Raw genomic sequence first — 5,955 nt, forward strand, 5'->3', positions numbered from 1 at the left:
ACCATTCAGATCTTGGAAGATATGCTACGCACCTGTGTTATGGATTTCGGGGGTTCATGAGATCAGTTTTTTCCGCTTGCAGAGTTTGCCTACAACAAAAGCTACCAATCAAATATACAGATGGCTTCTTATGAGGCCTTATATGGGAGGTGGTGTCGTTCTCCCGTTGGTTTGTTTGAGTCAGGAGAGGCTAGGTTGTTAGGTACTGATCTGGTTAGGGATGCCTTAGAGAAAATCAAGTTGATTCATGATCGGCTTCGTGCAACGTAGTCTAGGAAGAAGAGTTATGACTATAGGAAGGTTCGCGATGTTGCATACATGGTGGGTAAGAAGGTTGGACTCGTAATTGAATGGGTGTTTGGAATTTATGAATTTTTTCGAGTTTCGAGGTGCGAACCCGAGGTTGACTTTATGACTTGACTTAAATATCTTAGCTTTATCTTTTGGAATCACTTCCTATATCTTTTATTGGTAGTATTAAGTTATTTTGGCTAGATTCGAGCCTTCCAGAGGTTGATATGCGCGGGAAGGGTTTGTTAGCGGAGTGATTTGGTTTTCTTGAGGTATGTATCTTATCTAAACTTGGTGGAGGCACTAGTTGCCTGAATTATTTGTGATAGCTACGTGCTATGGATGCGCACATGTGTGGGGTTTGAGCTCATGTGCGAACACCGGAGTATTTATCCATGCTCGGGTAGTGCTTAGGCTATGATATGCCTAGATTTGATTTCTAATATTTAGCTATGATGTTTCTCATATTTGTAACACTGTTGTGAACTATTTGAGCAGTGCTTGAGGTTACATAGAGTCTTATTCCCTGAAAGAACTTGATAATTATTATTTTGTAATATGCCTAGGGTCACCCTCTCATGTTTCTCTCTTGATGGCGTACACGGGAATATTGAGGAAAACTGATCAGTGGTTTGGTACGGATATGGAAAGGTTGAGGAAATCTGGCCAGTGTTTGTTTAGATTTTGTATTTCATCTTTACTTGCAATTTTCATGGTTAATTACCTGATTTAACTACAGAGCATCTCTATATGTTGAACATGGACTGAGCAGAATACTTGAGTAACTGTGCACCTACACCCACAGATGCTTCTTCCTGTGCTTTATGACTCTTTTCATTATTGTTCTGTACTTGTTAAAAATGTTGAATATGTGCAGGTTATAATAGTATCATTTATAGTTCTCGCTTCTTTTACCTCGCCGAGATTATTTACGATACTTATTGAGTACATTGGGTCGATTGTACTTATACTACACTCTGCACTTAATTGTCCAAATCCAGGGGTGAGGACCAGTTATCGACAGTAGATTTGCCTGTTGGACTTATCATCGAGAGGCGAGGTAAAGTTGCATCATTGGACGCAGTTTGACTTGTCTTTTCTTATGTACTATTATTTCAGTTCAAACAGTGTCGTTATTTATTTTTCAGACTTGTATTCCGTTATAGAGCTCATGACTCTGTATTTACTAGTTTCTGGGGGATTTACCTTGTATTGGCAGTATTTTGTTACATTGTGGTTTCAGACTTATGCTATTTTTATAATTTATGTTGTTTTGGCTCTTTATGATTAAGTTTCAGCTTGCCTAGATGGTGTGTTAGATTCCATCATGATGGGTTGGGATTTTGGGTCATGACAACATGTCTCTCTGATTGTAACGCACACATGAGGTATGCCAAATTAAGGTGTGCACAAGGCACACTTATTGCAACAAAAGGTGTCTATTTGATCCTAAGGAAAGTTAAAGGTGTCAAATTGATAGTTGGTATCAAGTTTAAATGCTTGTTTATAGATTCTGCCATTTTTGAGTTCAATAATCTTACACTATTTTCAGACATGCCGGAGTTGACTTTAAAATTACATATGGAGTAATATTTTTTGTGATTTTTTGAACAAAAACAGAATGTCTTAGTTCCTTGAACGTTCTTAGGATCAGGTTAAATTTAGTATCATTTGTTGTCCCATTGTACAGATTTCAAGCAATCCTTTCTCTAATAAGACGATCTTGTTTGCCACGCCCCGAACCTAGGCCTTGACGTAACACGGCACCTGGTGTTTGACTACATGTGATCGAACGAACTAACTGGCTGGCTGAATCAATATGTGATATCATAACATACTGAACGTGGAAGACAAACTAACACATGCTGATATACTGAAAGCTTGAATGATATACATCAAAGTGTGTAAACACTAATATAAGTCCAAAACACATCCGAAGCCAACAATGTTTAACATGAAAAGCCTGCGACTCTGTCTAACTGTTACTCTAGTCTATGAAGCATCTAATGAAGTACTAAAAATACTGACTATATGTAAATACTGAAAGACTGAAAATTAATGGTAATGCCCCGAAAGAACTGGGCTCACCAAATAGCTGGTACGAGAATCCTTGCACTCTGAATCGTCAACCTGTAAGTCATTGCCTGCATCGTGAGATGCATGCCCATGCAAAAGGGACGTCAGTACAATATGTGATGCTGAAATACTGAATCATGCTGAGTTACATGATACTGGAATGCTGAATAGGACTAGATTAAGACATGCATTCATAAACTGCTTATGAAAACTGAAACTTCAACTGTTTATGACATGCTGAGTAATCTAAACTGAGACTCATGAGCATCAAACCCAAGTCTATATTGATTACGCACTGAGTTCACGATGTTCAGAATGAAAGTCATGAACGAGTTATAAGGCTAAAGAATAGAAGTCGTGCAACTATTCAAGGAACTAGGCTTAACTATATTTTTGAGGAATTAGTAACGTCGTAAAAGAAACGTAGTGTAGGGAGAATCGATAAACATTCCCAAACATAGAGAGTTAGCCTATTACCTTGACTCAAGACTTTTTAAGCGTATCACAATGTTCGTCGCCTCTTTCAATGATAATCGATGACAATATATATCAAGAGGAACCAATATTAGCACTAATGCTCATGTTTTAGTCACTTGGGCATTTTATCAAACATATTACGGGCGTAAAGCCTCATAGCCCTCATTAATGGTGTCTCTACACCCAACAACCCTATTCTCTTACTCCTAGATAAATTCTAAAATCTCAAATTTCTTATAATCAATATCATTCTTCATCACCCATAAGAATAACAACACCCTTAACCAATAATCAACAATCAACAACTCAAACCTATAACTATTCATGCTTTTCTATCAAACCCATCAACTCATATCTCATGAACTTAGAGTCTATAATCATTAATCCAATACTATAATCAATTAGAGGGTGAAGATATTACCTTTTGACGTTCAATCCTCTTGAATTCGAGTTTTAGGGTTTCTTTTCTCAACCATGATGTTCCAATCGAATATCTAATGATTTGAAGGGTTTACCCATGTTAATAAGGTATTGGAGAATTAAAATTTACTTAGAATCATCATTAGAACTTACCTTGGATGATGGAGGTACCTTGGAGGAAGTTGGATTCTTGAGAGCTTCCCTTTCTAGAGCAAGTTTTTATGTTTTGGGGTGTGATGGACGAGGTAGGTCTTTTAAAATGACTTTCCGGGTGCGATCCCTTGCAGCTGAAGGCCCAACCGCACACCTGAATGCGCACCAAAGTCAGTGCCACTGCCACAAGTGTGCGGCCGCGCACGAGAATAGTTGGGCGCGTGCAGACCGCGTATTGTCCAGTAAAATGCGTATAACCTTTTGCACAGAGATCCATTTGGGATCCATAATATATCATTGGAAAATTATTTCAAAGGGCTACAACATTTTTTTGTTTTAAGGTTTCCCAATTTCTCAACATATGTTCACGAAATCCTACTAGAATATAGACATTTCATAAACTTAGTCGATTTTATCGAATCTTATGAACCTTATTCTCCGTCTTGATTCCAAAACAACTATTTCCACCCTTAATCATCCCGGTAGGACTTCATATTTCTAAGATGTCACATTAATACTTATTTAACACGTTCAAACCTAGTCCGAATTTATGAGTGTTACATTATCTCCCACTTGGGATCATTCATCCTCGAATGATTGTCCAGACTGTAACTACGGCTAACTCTGGACCTTAAATGGGTCAGATGGAAACATACGAATACTGAACTATGATGAACATATGTATACTAAACTAAATGAATATATAATTACTGAACTGCTGAGATACTGAATTGAATGACTACTGCATTGACTGAATAGTGAAAGACATGGAGATTATAATATATGGTCTAAATTAAAAGGTTAGTTACCTTCAACATTTCTCCAAAATACCCGCCAACTATCATAGAATAACACAAGCCTTATAGGGCATAATAATGCGGATAACATGAAACATATACGTGAATACTGGTCTTCTATGGATACGTGAATACTAAACTAACATGGTTATATGAATACTGAACTGGCACGAATATTTGAGTACTAAACTAACATCAATATATAAGTACTAAGCTGACATGAATACCTGAGCACTGGACTGACATAAGTATCCAGTACTGAACTGACATGAGTATCTGAGTACTGAACTGACATGAGTATCTGAGTACTGGAAATTTGAATGTCATAACATGATACATGAAGTACTGGGTGTACATTCGCTAATTCTGGTGGAAACTCCAATTCATAAGCTACTTGTCTGATCCTTTGTAGGATCCTATATGGCCTGATGTATCTGGGACTGAGCTTTCCTTTCTTCCAAAATCTTATAACACATTTCATAGGCGAAACTTTCAGAAACACCCAATCATCAACTTGAAAACTCTAAGTCTTTATGCCGCATGACAGAATAGGACTTTTGGTGGCTTTCGGCTGTCTTCAAATGCTCCTGAATCAACTTGACTTTCTCCATAGCCTGATAGACCAAATGTGGTCCCAACAACTCTACTTCACCAACTTTGAACCAACTAATTAGTGATCTACACGTTTGCCCATACAGAGCTTCATATGGTACCATCTTGATACTAGAACAGCAGTAGTTATTATAAGTAAACTCAGTGACTGGTATGTGATCATCCCAGTTACCTTTATAATCAAGGACATATCCTCAAGTGTCTGAATTTTATGTCTGCCTGAGGATGAAGAACTATGCTGAGGTTTACTCTTATGCTTGATCATTTCTTAAAGGAATTCCAAAAGTTTGTTGTAAACTGAGCACCACGATCTGCAGTGATGGACAACGAATTCCCATGAAATTGGACGATTTATTGGATATACAACCTGGCATTATCCTCTGGTGAATCTGTAGTCTTTACTGGCAATAAGTGCACTGACTTGGTAAGTCTATCTATTATCGCCAAATCAAATCATGCTTTCAATTGAGCAAGATAATCATGTTATAAATTTCATATTTACCATCTCCACTCAAGAATATGTGTATTCTGTGGTAAAACACTAGGCTTTATAATGCTCGACTTTCACTTGTTGATAATTCGGGCACTTGGCTCCAAAGTCTACGACGTTCTTTTTTATGTCATTCCACCAATAAATCTCCTTAAGACCATGATACATCTTCGTGGAAACTGAGTAAATAGAATACCTGAAATTCTGGGCTTCAGACATAATGCGCTATCTGAGCCTATCTATGTCTGGAATGCATAGTCTGCCTTGGTACCTTAAAGTACCATCATCTCTCCCTTGTTCAAAAGCCATCGTCATATGCCTGTGAATCCCCTCTTTTAGGTGCAACAAGTATGGATCACCAAACTGTTTCTCCCTCATTTTGCCTACTAAGGAGGAACAAGTCATGTTTTGGACAACAACTCCACTATCTTCGGAGTTCGAAAAGTCAAACTCCTAGCTTGGCTAAGCGGTGAACTTCTTACACCATAAATCTCTTGTTTGCCTCAACCATGAGCTATACTTCCCATACTTAATTATCTTTTTAAGGTACTTCCTGAAAAAAACTAATAGTATTGTTGTAAGCTAAGTATTTGATGAGTACTCCGAAGATTAGAGTTTTGTGCAATGACACTACCTTCA

Source organism: Nicotiana tabacum, chromosome 15, assembly GCF_000715075.1.
Source record: "Nicotiana tabacum cultivar K326 chromosome 15, ASM71507v2, whole genome shotgun sequence".
NCBI lineage: Eukaryota > Viridiplantae > Streptophyta > Magnoliopsida > Solanales > Solanaceae > Nicotiana > Nicotiana tabacum.